Genomic DNA, 16,997 nt, shown 5'->3' with positions numbered 1-16,997 from the left:
TGCACTTCAGTTCTGTATATGTGTCTGACCACATCATAAAATGTGCACATCCGTAAGGGGATAGGTAGCAGAGTGAAATGGAAATTATATATATCATTTTTTTTTATAACCTCCTTAACCCTTAATACCAAAGAAGTTTTTAAGCACACAACTGTGATTCGAACCTGACTTGCTTTGCATCGTCTTGCTTCCAAGACAAGCGTGTTGCCGCTCAGCTATACTACCCGTGTATTCACATGGCTGCTGCACACATGTCTGTCTCCAGTGCCTGTCGTGTTATGCATGAGTGCTGTTACACGATTCAGACTTAGCTTGGTACACTTTACATATTGTACAACAATTCACACCAACGTCTTCCCCCATTCTGATAAACAAAAGCAGCACATGCTTTTTTTGACATTCTTGGAATGAGAACGAGAACTCGGGGTAATCATGATTACCATTTGGAAATGAATCAATATACACACAGACCTGTCCCCAAAATATGCCTCCTATGATATGATGGTCATACTAAGAGTTGGTTTTCTTGCAAACAGGCAACATTTGCAGAACCAAAACCCTTTCCATAACAACACAGAGCTTAACATGCACATGTGCAGGCCAAGGCCCAAATGCTGGAGGAAGCGCTTGAAATGCCCTGATTATACCTGCTACCGATTACCCCCGAGCACAGACTTACCATACAGGCTCAACCAATACAATGAAGTAGTGTGAACTGGTGCTACCTCTTAGCCTAGTGACAGCAGGATGCAGTGTAGGGGGCAGCAGCAGCCCCCTCAGAGGAGGGTTCATCAAGAGTGGATATTATGGCCCAGGAGCACACTCTTTAAGATGTCAGATGAGGTAGTACTTTAGAGGTATAGCTTCCATCCACCCATTATATTGGAAATGCCATTGGAGCAGCAGGTAGATCTAAAGCCTGCCAAAGCATGGCCACATGTCATCAGGTCAAAAGTGACATTTTTGGATGCCCTATATCTTTTCACCACTAGTTCTTTCCAGAGAACCACAGGTATAACAGCTGGCATTCCACAAGCTAGTCTATCAGGCTGTGTACACCATGCTGAACAGGGCATCACCTCCTGGAGTCACCATGACATTGACATGCCAAAATCAGTAGAAAAGGGGCACCAGGTAGTACATACATTCTAAGTTAAATTGTGATTTCCCTGGGTGCTATGACTGCACACATATTCCCACAGCCTACAGAAGATGTGGCACATGTATCACAGCTGGCCACACTGTGTTTCATCAATGTGCAGATGATATGAAATAGCAGGGCACTCTTCTCTGATATCTATGCTGATTTCCTAAGATTAACATTGTGGGGTACATTTACCAGCCCAGCAGAACTCCCCTGCACTATCATACTGTATTTTCAGCAGTTCCATTAGAATGGCTGCACTGGCTCTGCAGAGCACATATGGGGCAAGATGGAACATAGAACAGCCCGAGAATGGCTGCAGTTATTTTCTTCATGTGAACCAAAAAGAAGAATTTAAAAGCAGCCTGGCTCAGTGCTGCCCTGCTGCCAGCCCACAACTTCTAACTGAAAGAGAAAATGTTCTGTGTTTAAAATGACTGCACACTGATGCCATGTCCATCTTTTCAACATTACACAGTTTGGTTCCAGTAAGACACATTCATGTTCATCCATATTCAGGTTGTACACCAGCAAATGGGGGCATTCCTCATTGAATGGCATGTTGTGTCAAGCAAAAACTGTGAAAGAGCAGAGAAATATGTTTCACGCTGTACGGCAAGCGTTTACTCTTGCAACAAAGTAACAGGCAAAATTCCTCAGAAGAAGCTCTCTCTCTCTCTCTTTGCTTACGTCAGTTTCAAAGAACAATTTTTGAACAGATTCCTGTGTATTAGAAATTGACCAGAGCTATGGAAATGTTCAGAATGAAGATGCGAGGAAAATCACATTTGTAAATTACCCGGAAAAGTCTCTTCAATAATGACCACGGTGGAAATGATGCAACAGGTCACTGCCATGAACATGGATGTGTGGCAAGACGGTGGCCTATTACATCAAGCCTTGATCGAGTTGTATATGACTCTGAAAATTAAAGAGGAGCAGATTAAAATGGTCAGATTCAAAGCCTACTTATATCTCCACATGGGAGTTGTGGAGGAAAAATATGAAGAAAATAAAACCTTTGTGCAAAACCAGCCTGAGCTCTTAACCAAAATCCAGACTGAACTAAAACTAGTAGGAGAGAAATTGCAAAAGAGCCAAGATTCTGAGGTAGAATTGGAAAACTACATCAAACAGCTAAAAGAGGACTTGGCTCTACAACAACAAAATAATTCAGAGCAAGAGGCCAAATTAGATACATTAAAAGTAGAGTGTCAGGAAAAGGTTGACTTAGTAGGTCCAGCATGATTGAACAGGCAGGCCACTGAGCAGTCAGACTTCCCTCAAGAAGAGTTGAGCAGTATGTGGAGTATACAAAATAGGGCAATTCTTCACAGCAAGACAAGCAAACACGCAACGAGGCTAAGTGTAAAGATATTAAGGTATTTATTTATAACGAAACATCTATCGAAAACACTATGGCAAATTCACGGCAAACAAATCAAACACTATTACTCTACGAAGCAGAAAATGATCAATCTCCCTAGCAATATTTTGACAAGTCTAGGTTCTACCCGTATCACTTATTTTCAGACAGAGGTGTATACCTCAACCTAGATGACACTCTAATATTAGTTAGGACGGGAGAGAAAAAGATAGGCAGGTCATGAAATCAACACAGTTCAATACTTCACGGATAAGATGCAAGGCAAGAAGGCAAGAATCACAATCGATCGTAAAGTTCAGAGGCCAGGCCCACTCGGAGAGAGGCAAGGTGCGATGTCCCAAAAAGTCTCTAGTGGAGATGCATTCAAGTCTTTGTAGCAAATGTTATCGGCAGATTGAACCAGTTCAGAACAACAAACGAGCAAAGCTTGGAGGCGACCCAACGGAACGGAGAGGATTAAGACACCTCACTCGAACCGATCGAAAGGGAAGCCAGGCGGACACGGTACCTTGTTGTGGAGGGCAGCTCCGGCGGGGGCAGTTGTTCCTGGTGCTGGATGTACGTCGGGTCTTTGCCAAGAGTAGAGATGATCTCGTCGTCGAAGAAAAGTGAAGTCCGGTGCACCACCAGGGAAGAGACCAGCCGCGGAGTGCTCCGTCACAAGGCACCACCTTTTGGTCGCGGTACAGGGGTAGTGGCTATCCGGTTGCCAAGGTGCTCTGCACGGGCAATTCGACCACTGTGTCCTGAGGCGAATAAAAAGCAAAGGGGACTAGTTGTTCCCACCAGTCAGGGGAAGAGACTCTCCGGCAGGGAGATCTCCTCTGTTGTCGGGAAGTGGTGAGTCGGTTCCGCAGGGCTCCACCAGAGGTGTCGTCGTGCAGGTCGGCTCAGCGTTACCCTCGTCGGATTCTTAGGTCCTGTGGTGACTTCTCAAGATCCAGTCCCAAAAGCCCTGCTTTTATGCAGAAAACCCCCAATCATTCAGCCTAGCTGTCAATCAACACATGCTAAGTGGTGAGCGGGGAGGCTCACCACTTGGGTCAATCACTCCAGAGTGCGACCGGAGTTGGCAAGGCAACTCGGTCCAGGGTGCCTAAACCCCCTCCCACACCCCTGTGGTAACCCAGACAGAATGGCACCACTTTGGAGGATCTCTTCACAGAGCCCGCCAAAAGTGGAACAAAGGGCTCAACCTTTGGTTTAGGAGCCACAGAGACGAACACAGATGCCATTTTACAAACCGAGTTCTGGCAGAAAATACAATCCGATAAACTTATTTAAGATAAGTAGACCGGGGGTACGTTAGAGATTAATGAGAAAAAGGATCAATCTCCAACAATGGGACGAATCCCATAGGGTTATGTTCGGGGTCGGACATAACAAGTAGTTTCCACTGCCACCAGCCAAAATTCGACGAGGGGGGACGGGACAGCGCCCCCTCGAGTAACAGATCCAGGAGTAATCGAAGTACCCCTACTAGTACGTCCACAATAAGATGGTTGGTACTAGTTCTGTTAGTAAATTTAGGTCTAGTAAAGCCAATGGTGACTTTACATGCCTGGGGAGACGGTAGTCAGTCCCCGGGTATGGAGTCTATGGTGGGGGTCCGCTAGGACGCCCCCGTGTTACGGCACGTAGGGTGCGGTGTAACACACATAGAAAAACATATGAGATCCTATGGAGTAAAAGACCCCATAGCCCATAGAACACATTGACATTCAAAGGAATTACACACATATATGTCCAAGAGTGGGAGGAAAAGAGTCTCACTCTTGGCAGGATGGAAAAAACAAACTCCAGAAATCCAGCAAAGCTGCTGGGGGACTCACTAGGTTAGGAAATTCAGCCTAAACAGAGAATTCTCCCTAACTCTCGCCCCCCCCAGACTAAGGGACAGGAGGATTTAATCCACTCCTGGATGAATCTCATACCTCTAGTCGATGATATACATCCTAGAGAGACCATCAGCATTTTGGTGGTGACACCCTGACCTGTGCTCAATGGTAAAATCAAACCCTTGCAGGCAGATCGACCATCTCAATAGTTTTGGGTTTTCCCCTTTCATTTGCATTAACCATCTCAAGGGTTGGTGGGCAGTCTGAATGACAAAAGTAGAACCATACAAGTACGGCCTAAACTTCTTCAGAGCCCACACGATAGCAAAGCACTCTCTTTCGATTGTTGCCCACTTTGTTTCAGGATCCTTCAGCTTGCGGCTGATGAAGCAAACGGGATGCTCCCTACCTTTCCCATCCAGTTGACTGAGTACGGCACCTATCCCTACATTTGACGCATCTGTCTGCACAATGAAGTGTTGGTGGTAATCAGGAGCTCTGAGTACTGGGGCTTGGCAAAGAGCCTTTTTCAGGTTTTCAAAAGCCTGATTGCACTCCTCGTTCCATTTGACCTTTTTAGGAAATTTGGGTGAGGAGATGACATTCAGTGGAGAAGCTATGGTCCCATAGTTCTCTATGAAATTCCTGTAATACCCAGTGAGGCCTAGGAAGGCTCTCACCTGGGTTTGAGTAGTCGGTGTTGTCCAATTTTGCACAGCTTCAATTTTACTGAGCAAAGGCCTTATTTCTCCACCGCCTACCTCATGCCCAAGATAGACTACCTTACTCTGTCCAATTTGGCATTTGCTCGCCTTTATGGTCAGATTGGCTCGTCCAAGAGCCTGCAAAACATCTCTCAGGTGGGTTACATGTTCTTCCCAGGAATTGCTGAACACTGCGATGTCATCCAAGTATGCCATGCAGAAGTCCTCCATCCCATTCAGAACCTGGTTTACCATCCGTTGAAACGTAGCAGGTGCATTCTTTAGTCCGAAAGGCATTACCTTAAACTGGTATAAGCCAACGGGGGTAGAAAATGCAGTTTTCTCCTTGGCATGGTCTGTCAGGGCTATTTGCCAATAGCCTGACGTCAAGTCAAATGTGCTGAGGAACTTGGCGGCGCCAAGTTTATCCACCAACTCATCTGTTCTTGGCAAAGGGTGGGCATCAGTCTTGGTGACTGCATTAAGAGCTCTATAATCCACACAGAATCTAAGTTCTTTAGATCCGGCCTTTGGTACTAACACAACTGGGCTAGAACATAGACTAGTAGAGGGCTCTATTACCCCGAGATCGAGCATCTTGCTGACCTCACCTTTGATGTGGATTCGTACATTTTCTGACATGCGGTATCCTCTGCTTTTGACTGGCAGACAGTCACCAGTGAGTATTTCGTGCTGGCCCCATGGGGTCAAGCCTGGTGAAAGAGAGAACAGAGAGGCAAACTGATTCAACATAGATTTGCACTCTTCTTGTTGCTCGGGTGTCATATTGGAGGAGAGATTTACTCCTTCAATTTTTTCATCTAAAGGTAAGCCTCTGAGGAGATCCGGAAGAGCTTCACTCTCTTCTTCTTCCTCGGATGATGCTAGAAGCAACGCTCCTACATCAGGTCGTGAGACATACGCTTTAAGTCGGTTGGTGTGGAAGACTGTCGGAGCCTCCTTGGGATTGCCCAAGTCCACCAGATAGTTAACCTCTCCGAGTTTACCCACTACTCGGAAGGGTCCCATCCACTTATCTAGCAAGGCCCTCTGCCTTGTTGGGATCATAACGAGAACGAGCTGGTCTTGAGCGAACTCAACCATGTTAGCCTTTTGATCGTGCCAGTGCTTGACCAATGCTTTCAAATTATCGCTTGCTTCCGTCATCATGTGCGACATTCTCCTCCGGAGACCTATCACGTAGTCAGTCACTCTGACTGGCTTGAGGGAAGGAGCACTCTCCAACCCCTCCTTAATCAGGGCCAATGGACCTCTGACGGGATGACCATAGAGTAGTTCGAAGGGAGAGTAACCTACTCCCTCCTGAGGGACTTCTCTAAAAGCAAAGAGAAGGCATGGCAGTAGAAGGTCCCACTTACGCTTAAGGGGTTCTTCTAAAGCACCTATCATGCTCTTCATGGTTCGGTTGAACTGTTCTACCAACCCATTGGTTTGTGGGTGGTAAGCTGTTGAGAACTTGTAAGTAACTCCACAGGTTTTCCACATGGCTTTCATGTAGTGGGACATAAAGTTTGACCCCCTGTCAGAGATTACTTCCTTAGGAAACCCGACCCTAGTAAAAATACCAAGGAGGGCCTTAGCCACAGCCGGAGCTGTAACAGTCCTCATAAGAATTGCCTCAGGATACCTAGTAGCATGGTCTACTACAACAAGTATAAACCTGTTGCCTGAGGAGGTTGGAGGATCAAGGGGACCAACGATGTCAATCCCTACTCTCTCAAATGGGACTCCCACAACTGGGAGAGGCACTAAAGGTGCCACATTCTTGGAGCCAACCTTACCAGAGGTCTGGCAGGTGTGGCAGCTCCTGCAGTGTTTTTCTACTTCGGCCCCCATCGTTGGCCAATAGATGTAGAGAGAGAGCCTTTCCTTAGTCTTCTTGAAACTCAAGTGACCAGCCAAAGGAATCTCGTGGGCTAACTGCAAGAACTGTGGTCTGTTCTCTTGGGGTACTACAAGTCGTTTGTAGTCTCCAGGTGCAGACTCGGTCTTTTCACTGTAGAAGAGGCCATCTTCCCAGTGCAACCTGTATTTCCCAGGCTCTTGCCCTTCAGCCTGAGCTTCTGCCTGGTAGCGAAGACCTTCCAGAGTTGGACATTCTCTCTGTCCCTTACTGAAGTCTGCCCTGCTGGGTCCACCTTCTGCCAGTAAAGACTGCAGCTCAGGATGGTCAAGAGGATCCAGATCTCCAACGAGTTCCTGGCCTTCCATTAGCTCTTCCTCAGAGTCTAATTCTACCACACAGGGTTGTACCTCCCTCTCAGCCTCGGCTGGAGGTGGAGTTATGGGTGTAACTTTGGACAACCGCAGGGAAGTCCGTGTGGGCTGCACTGGAATGCTGGCCACTGGTTTCGGGATAGAAATCTTAGGTTTCCCTTTCGCTTCTGATTTCTTGGAGACAGTGGCCGACAATTCCAGTGGAGCAGGAGTGATTTCTTTCTTCATCATCTCCTGGAGAGTACCGCGCATGGTCCTCTCTCTTGCAGGTCTGGTTAGCTCCTGTAACCATTTACTAGGAGGTCTGGGAGTATGCGATACAACTCCGAGAGTTTTCAAATCGTTACCCAACAGTACGCGTCCTGGTACCTCACTCTGTATACTGACAGGTATCTTCACAGTCATGTCGTTACACTGGATGAGAACTGGTAATTGGGGAAGCATCTGCACAGGCCCTCCAGCTAACTTGGTGAGGTGTTTGGGTGCCTTAGCAACATCCTCAGCCTGAAAAAACGATTTATCCACCACAGTTATGCTGGCCCCAGTGTCCCTAATGGCAGGAGTCTCCTGACCATTCACCTGGACACTGTCCTTATAATACTCTTTAGTATTATCGGGGATAGAATTATAGACATCTAAATTCTGTTGTTCCCACAACCCCAGAGATACTAAAGAAACGCTGGCTGAGACTCGAATGGGTTCGTCAGCTAGCAGTAGAAAGTTTCCACTTGCCATTTGGACTTCCTCCTCTGGAGCGAAGGCTAAGGAGACAAGCTGGACCCCTGAAGGTTTACCCTTACATCTGCGATCTCCTTTCACGTGGTCAGTCGAGCCACAAACAAAGCATTTCCTGAATGCTTTCTGGAATGGTGGCTTGTTCTGACCTCCTTCCGGTTTGGCACCAGAAGACACACTACTCTGCTGTGGTTCTCCCGGTGGCTTACCCTTCTGGTTTTGTTTGGGGCCCTCTTTGGAATGTGAGTTATTCAAATTCTCTTTTGAGTCTTTTTTAGGCTGTTTTCCCTCATCCTTTTTCTGAGTTGCCCCAGAATCCTTATGAGTAGCCCTGTTGGCAACCCATAAATCAGCAGCCTTAGCTAGTGCCCTGGAATCCAATTCCTTCGAATCAGCCAAGTGCTGTCTGAGCTCAGGAGAACAGGCATCATAAATAGACTCCAACATAAAAAGATTCCTCATACCCTCGTAAGTGTTCACTTTGTAACCCTTAATCCATCCCTCTAAGTTCTTCAACCCTTCACTCACCCAGGAAGCCCAAGGGGTACCATCATGCTTTTTGAGGGGATCTAAACCTCTTAAGATACTGGGAAGGGGTCTTCCCGAATCTAGCTATTAAAGCTAGTTTCATACTTTCGTAATCCGTCTTATCCGCCTCCCCCAATTCCATTACCACATCAGTCGCAACAGGAGGGAGCCTAGAGAACAACCAGGGGAGCAACACATTCCCTGTGATGTCCTGGAGCCCATGATTGTATTCAAACAGTTTCAACCAATCCAACACATCCAATCTCGGTTCATACATACCCACTAATTCCTTCGGCATCCGGGGTCTTTTGGGACTGGAGCTCCTAGAGGAACCAGAGGAGAGAGAAGCATTTTCCATAGACAACTTTTTCATCTCTAACTCGTGATTAAGTTCTATTTCTCTGAGTCTTAACTCAGCTTGCTTCTGCTCAGCCTGGGCATTCATCCGTCTGAACTCGAGCTCTTGGTTTCGTTCAGATTGAGCCAAGAACCGTTTGTATTCTAGTTCGAGCTTCATTTTTTCAAGTTCAAAATAAGCAGGATTACTTGTGGGACCTGGTATGGGCCCCGTAGGCACAGCTGGTAAGGCAGGTAGAGGAGCAGGGGAGACAGTTTCATTAGCCTCTCCGTCCTCGTCAGCCTCTTCATCGCTATTATCAGAATTACGATTCAGATCAACACCATCACTGTCATCTACATTTGCTGGAGAGATTGGTTCCTCTGAACCAGTACCCAGACTTTGGTTCGCCAGCAATCTCTCTATTAGTTATAACTTCTTGCCTCTTACAGAAAGATTCTCTTGCCTACAGAGAGCTCGCAAACTCTCTGTATTTTCACCTGACAAAGACTCTTGACTGTAAGTTTCCATCGTAGACATGTTTTTTGAAAGTTGCTTTTTGTGCAAAGTTTTGTGGTTAGTTATCCTACAGTGTCGAAAAGCACTCGAAACTGTATACTCGATACAAATCCCACCGCTGTACACCAGTGTTAGGCGGAAACCTGTGCAGTTCCCTCTGGGACCACTGCAAAAGATTTAGGACTACAGGTATTTGGCGGTGAACCCACTTGGTAGCAGTCTGTACCACACAGATCTACTTGGTAGCTGTGGCTGAGCAGTCAGACTTCCCTCAAGAAGAGTTGAGCAGTATGTGGAGTATACAAAATAGGGCAATTCTTCACAGCAAGACAAGCAAACACGCAACGAGGCTAAGTGTAAAGATATTAAGGTATTTATTTATAACGAAACATCTATCGAAAACACTATGGCAAATTCACGGCAAACAAATCAAACATAATTACTCTACGAGGCAGAAAACGATCAATCCCCCTAGCAATATTTTGACAAGTCTAGGTTCTACCGTTATCACTTATTTTCAGACAGTGGTGTATACCTCAACCTAGATGACACTCTAATATTAGTTAGGACGGGAGAGAAAAAGATAGGCAGGTTATGAAATCAACACAGTTCAATACTTCACGGATAAGATGCAAGGCAAGAAGGCAAGAATCACAATAGATCGTAAAGTTCAGAGGCCAGGCCCACTCGGAGAGAGGCAAGGTGCGATGTCCCAAAAAGTCTCTAGTGGAGATGCATTCAAGTCTTTGTAGCAAATGTTATCGGCAGATTGAACCAGTTCAGAACAACAAACGAGCAAAGCTTGGAGGCGACCCAACGGAACGGAGAGGATTAAGACACCTCACTCGAACCGATCGAAAGGGAAGCCAGGCGGACACGGTACCTTGTTGTGGAGGGCAGCTCCGGCGGGGGCAGTTGTTCCTGGTGGTGGATGCACGTCGGGTCTTTGCCAAGAGTAGAGATGATCTCGTCGTCGAAGAAAAGTGAAGTCCGGTGCACCACCAGGGAAGAGACCAGCCACGGAGTGCTCCGTCACAAGGCACCACCTTTTGGTCGCGGTACAGGGGTAGTGGCTATCCGGTTGCCGAGGTGCTCTGCACGGGCAATTCGACCACTGCGTCCTGAGGCGAATAAAAAGCAAAGGGGACTGGTTGTTCCCACCAGTCAGGGGAAGAGACTCTCCGGCAGGGAGATCTCCTCTGTCGTCGGGAAGTGGTGAGTCGGTTCCGCAGGGCTCCACCGGAGGTGTCGTCGTGCAGGTCGGCTCAGCGTTACCCTCGTCGGATTCTTAGGTCCTGTGGCGACTTCTCAAGATCCAGTCCCAAAAGCCCTGCTTTTATGCAGAAAACCCCCATTCATTCAGCCTAGCTGTCAATCAACACATGCTAAGTGGTGAGCGGGGAGGCTCACCACTTGGGCCAATCACTCCAGAGTGCGACCGGAGTTGGCAAGGCAACTCGGTCCAGGGTGCCTAAACCCCCTCCCACACCCCTGTGGTAACCCAGACAGAATGGCACCACTTTGGAGGGTCTCTTCACAGAGCCCGCCAAAAGTGGAACAAAGGGCTCAACCATCCGATAAACTTATTTAAGATAAGTAGACCGGGGGTACGTTAGAGATTAACGAGAAAAAGGATCAATCTCCAACAATGGGACGAATCCCATAGGGTTATGTTCGGGGTCGGACATAACAAGTAGTTTCCACTGCCACCAGCCAAAACTCGATGAGGGGGGACGGGACAGCGCCCCCTCGAGTAACAGATCCAGGAGTAATTGAAGTACCCCTACTAGTACGTCCACAATAAGATGGTTGGTACTAGTTCTGTTAGTAAATTTAGGTCTAGTAAAGCCAATGGTGACTTTACTTGCCCGGGGAGACGGTAGTCAGTCCCCGGGTATGGAGTCTAAGGTGGGGGTCCGCTAGGACGCCCCCGTGTTATGGCACGTAGGGTGCGGTGTAACACACATAGAAAAACATATGAGACCCTATGGAGTAAAAGACCCCATAGCCCATAGAACACATTGACATTCGAAGGAATTACACACATATATGTCCAAGAGTGGGAGGAAAAGAGTCTCACTCTTGGCAGGATGGAAAAAACAAACTCCAGAAATCCAGCAAAGCTGCTGGGGGACTCACTAGGTTAGGAAATTCAGCCTAAACAGAGAATTCTCCCTAACAGGGGCAACATAATAAGGGAAAAAGGGGATTTTGAAATCCCACCTATTTCAGGATGCCAATTATTTTTTACAGAATCTAAGACTCCGGCACAGAAAACTGTCCAAAACCCCACCAAAATAAAGAAATTGACCGCCCAGCTTGCCCAAAATGCCCATTACCATTGCCCCTTGGAGGAGAAAGAACGTAGATTCTACGCTCCTGTGCAAGGGCAATGTGCATTTTCAGCACTGGTAGACACTGGATCCCAAGCCACTCTTCTGTCAAAAAGGGCCTTTGAGCAGCTAAATTCAGGAAGGGCGGAGAGACACCAGATCTCTCTCACCCTCTTTGTAGACAACTCCAGAACTTCGACGGGAATGAAATTCCTGTCGAGGGGACTGCAGATCTGAAAATTAAAATTGGGTGACATAAGGTGAAGCACCCGGTCATAGTCATGACTCCAGAGAGGACCCCATGTCTATTAGGTAATAATCTCCTTCGGAGGTTGTCTCCCCTGATAGACTGTGTAAATAAGGTCCTCTGGACTAAGACTAATCAGCCAATAAAATTAAAACAAAGTGTCAACTAGGTCAGTTTAACTGGCACATGCCACATGGTTGAACAAAAATCTGATGAAATTGAGTTTCATTTCCAAAATAATCAAATAACTGACATTACAGTAATTGCTGTAGGACAACAAACTGGTAATGGGAACTCCACTCCATTCCTGAAAATCAACCTTACTTCCAGTTTCAAGTGGCATTCCACACTGGAAGGAAATACCTTGAAATGTTATGCCAATCCCCAATCTGAAAATACAAATCCTATATTCAAAAGTGATGAAAAACCAGCTCAAAGCTTAGCTGACATTCAGAAAATAAAAGAACAGCTGTTCCTCCCTATTCAGTTAAATGAGGGGAGGTAGTCTGTTCTCAGCAGAGTGTGCTGGAACAATGGAAAGAGCTTCATCAGTGAAGCTGTGTTCAGGAAACTCCCAAAAGACCCAATCATTCCCACCTTTAAATTCATTGATAAGTGGAAAATGAGCCTGGAAACTCCCAATTACAAACATCTCCTGCCTAGCAGGTGTATGCTCATATTGTCCATAGGTGACAAAAGCATAGAGCATAATTGTTGGGTCGTGCGAGATGTCCATGCTGCATTCTATTTAGGCAGTGACATTCTCAATCAGTTTGCAATTAATTTGGACCTTATAAATTACAAGGCCTGGTCCTGATTGGGGGTCAATCCTATGGACTTTGATGATTCTGAAAAGGCATTTTGGTCAGCTCAATTGCTGCCGTATGTGGAGAAGTTCAAATTCGAGAGGAGGTCACCATCCCAGGCTGGACCAGACAATTCCCACTTGACTTAAAAATTAAAAGAGGACAGAAACTACAAAATCCTGATGCATATGAACACCTCAATGCCCATCTCCAACAGCAGGGGTTGGGGTTAAACCCAACACCATTAGTCAATGTAGAACACAACACCATTCCAATAGTGGGAGATAACAGCGACCTTAGGAGTGTTACTCTTGGCAAAGGCACCATTATTGGAATGGCGGTTGATGACCAGCATTTCTCCATGGAACTAGGAAATGAACTGATAGGACCAATCCCCAATGACTGCTATGACAATGACAATGTTGAAGACATACCGCCAGAAAGGATCTTCACCCGGCAAGGGGATAATTTCCTTGTGTATTCTTCCTGCACTTGTGGGGGTGGGAGAGGTGACCTGTGACATCAAGAAGGATGAGGTGATCTTCCAGGGCCACAATGACATCCTCTCCTACCTGAAACTCTCTGTCCAGGTGAACACCCTAACCAGTGTCCTCTCCACCCAGCTGGAGGAGGCTGCTGAGATAGCAAAATCTGAAGTCTTTCCAGGCTTCAAGCAGATGGTTGAAGAGCAGGTTAACCTCTCTGAGGCCTGTCAGACTGAGGAACAAAAGCAAAAGTTGAAACAGGTGTTCTTAGATTTTCAATATATCTTTACTGTGGACTCATACAACAGTGGTTGCACCGAGATACATACTATCTCAATTCCCACGGACCCTCGGATGACTCCTGTGTTTGTGAAGCAATATTGCTTGCCTCCCGCATCTCTGGAGTCCCTGACAGATATTATCAAAAACCTAGTGTCCCGTGGGATAATTTGCCCAGTCCACAGCACCTTTAAAAATCCAGTACTGGGAATTCTAAAACCAAATGGCCAATTTGCGCAGACCTTAGAAAGCTGAACAAACGGGTCCACATGTCCCGATGGCCTCTTTCCTGCATTGACCAGGGGCTGACCCAGATCCAGGGGTCAAAGGTGTACACCGCCATTGACCTGACAAATGGATACTGGACCGTGCCCGTCAGTAGGGAGGACCAGTACAAGCTGGCCTTTACCTTCAGGTGGCAGCAGTGCACATGGAGCCAGACTCCCTTCGGATACATAAACTCCAGCAACAAATTCAACATCTTCCTACATAAGGTCATGCATGACTTGGGTGAAAGGGGTAACCTGGCCTATGTGGATGATGTCTTGATTAAAAGCTCAACTGTGGAGGAACACATAGTGGAAATCCGCTATGTTGTGACCCAGTTGATGGTTACCGAAGCAAAACTGTCCTTTCCAGAAGGCACAGTGGTGCAGGACCTGTGTCAACTTCTCGGGACACAAAATAACCCCTTAGGGTCTCTGTCCCCAGGCAAAGGAAGTGGAAGCACTACTAAAACTGAAAAACCCTACAACTTTGGGTGAGCTAAGAAGCTTCCTTGGACTGACAAATTACAGTAAGAAGTTCATTGGGGATTACACAGAGGTCACAAGATCCCTGGTCCATCTGTTGAAGGGGGGGGTCAAGTGGGAGTGGGGTCCAGAACAAGCCATGGCATTAAAACAACTCAAAAGAAGTCTCTCACAAACACCTTGTCTAGCTTACCCTGTCAAAAAGAAGGAGTTCTTCTTGTAGACAGTGTTCTCGAATACATGCTTGACATCAGTATAATATCAAAAGCATTACAAGGTCAATTAAATAATCTCCTATGCAAGCAAGACTTTATCCTCTGTGGAGGAAAAATTCAATGATTGTGAGAAGGCACTCCTGGCAACGGTGTGGGTGTTTTCAAAGTTACCGGAAGAACAAAGAAGTTCCCTAGTCGGGAACTTACGTCCCCTGCACACTATCTTTTGTCTAGAAAACCAGACCAAACATTAGAGGTATTCAAACATAAGGTTCAATCAAATTAAATATATCAAGTAATAGAATAATCTTGAAAGAAACATTTCTCAGACAGAAAATTTTAGGTCACAAGAAACCATCTTCTTTTTATTCATGATGTCGAAGTCAGGAGAGGCCCAACGCGTTTCGAGTGCTCCACACTCTTCATCAGGGGCAATAAGTGATTTGTAAAGAGAAATTATAATTTGAGCTTATGTTAGTAATTTAACATAATAATTGTAAACAATTCTGACAATAAATTTGTACCATATAACTGCCTTAACATCATCATGGTATTTGTAATTTATCATTATTCGTTTATCATAACCATTTAGATTTTCAAGTGATGGAAAATTTCAATACTGGTTTCAAGAAGGCAAATCCAACTGATGTTTTGACTTATAATTCGCAAACAATAGATCCATAGATATTCCTGACTGTTGTGGAAAAAATGGCCTAACTTCAAGTGGTCATAGGGGCCAGCTAGTTAGGCTGAAAAAGATTTTTAAAAAAAAGCTTCTAACCTTGTGTTTTCCAAACTCCACAGAGTATATATAGAGATGGAAAAGTCCTCAGGGTGAGGATTTTCAAGTTTTTAGTCCGATATGTGCGTCCAGGGGCTGAGTGGGCTGCTGCTTCCCGGTTCTATCTGTTAGGTAAGGCCACAGAGAAAATTGGGACTGGGTTAATAATAGGAGTGTAAAAAACTCCATGGGGATAACTATTCCTAAGTATATTGAAAGGACTTACATGGAAGTCAGAGCGTCTACTTCCTGTTTGCAAGAGACGGGTAACACCGGAAGGTAAGGCTCTCAGGTCTCCGTGGGTGTCATCCGGGTCTAAAAAATAAATAATAATGATGTGGGTTTTAATTAGGCTATTATGGACATCTTAGAGATGGGGTCCATCAGGGGGAGGTTCAATCTAATAGTATGGGCTTAGTTCTTACCTTGAGGATGTGGCACACGAACATGGAGTCACGATCCACCGGGATAGCAAGCCTCCATGTTGTTAGTGCTTGCGTTATTTATGTTAAGTGGATGCATGACGTCATCCCGTGCATGCGCGCGGGCCATCACGTCATTACGCTCATGTGTGTGTGTCGTAGAGCCTCAGCTCACTCGAATGAACAAAATGGTTTAATTGCCAAGAATGGCATGTGGAAGCATTCATTACTAATGGATGCGAAAGAACACCCCTAAGGCATCCTGAAATAGATGGATCTGTTAAGCTGTATATGGACAAACCGATTGTTTACCTCGTGACGTCATCACGTGGGCAACGTGGATGACGTCAGATGTAAACAAACGACGTCCAAGTGTTGAAGCGGTCTTCTTCTTTTAGTCAAGTAAGAGAGGGGGGATGCAACAACAACCTTCCGCTCTTTACTGATTTATGAGAGATGGAGATGGTAGGAATTTGTGAGTGGCATTTGAGGTACAAAGTTAATAAGGACTGATCTACACTGGAAGAGCTTAAAACGTGCATTTTATGTACGAGGATGCTAACTGTGTGATTTTAAAGGGATTACGGAGGCAATGAGTGACTAATCTCACATGCCCATCTGGAAGCGCCCCCGGGCAGCGTGGATGACGTCGGATATAGGCAAGAGACATCCATGTGTTAAAACAGGTTTATTCTGTTGCTCAAGGATGAGAGGGGAAACGCAACCACGCCCAACTACTCTCTTGACTGGTTTATGAGAGATGTGAGTAACAGGAATTTTTGGGTGGCAATTAATGTGCAAAGATAATAAAAACTCAGGTGCACTGAAAAAACTCCAAATGTACATTTATCATTAGGATGTAAAAGAGATTTTTCTACGGATTACGGAGGCAATGTGTGACCAATCTCGCATGTCCTTCTAGGTGTACTCAAGGGCCCTAAATGGACCTCTAGTGTAATTTCTACATGTAATCAACTCAGATGTTATATCCTCCATTATGCGAACATGTTCATACGAAAATTTAGAAGTCATATTACAAAATAAGAGTCCACTGTCCTGCATAGGGTTCACATTCTGAATCATATTCATTTAAGGGTGAAAACTCAATTTTCGCCAACAATATTTGAGAAAATGATAATACGTAGCTGGCAGCAAGCATTGAATGAATAATCCAACTGCTGGTAACCCGTTTACCTGTCCTGTGATACAGGTTCACATTCTTGTCAGTAGCTATGTATACTCAGAAT

Source organism: Ambystoma mexicanum, chromosome 5p (assembly GCF_040938575.1).
Source record: "Ambystoma mexicanum isolate Mex_15411 chromosome 5p, UKY_AmexF1_1, whole genome shotgun sequence".
Taxonomy (NCBI): Eukaryota; Metazoa; Chordata; class Amphibia; order Caudata; family Ambystomatidae; genus Ambystoma; species Ambystoma mexicanum.
This window is presented reverse-complemented; position numbering follows the sequence as displayed.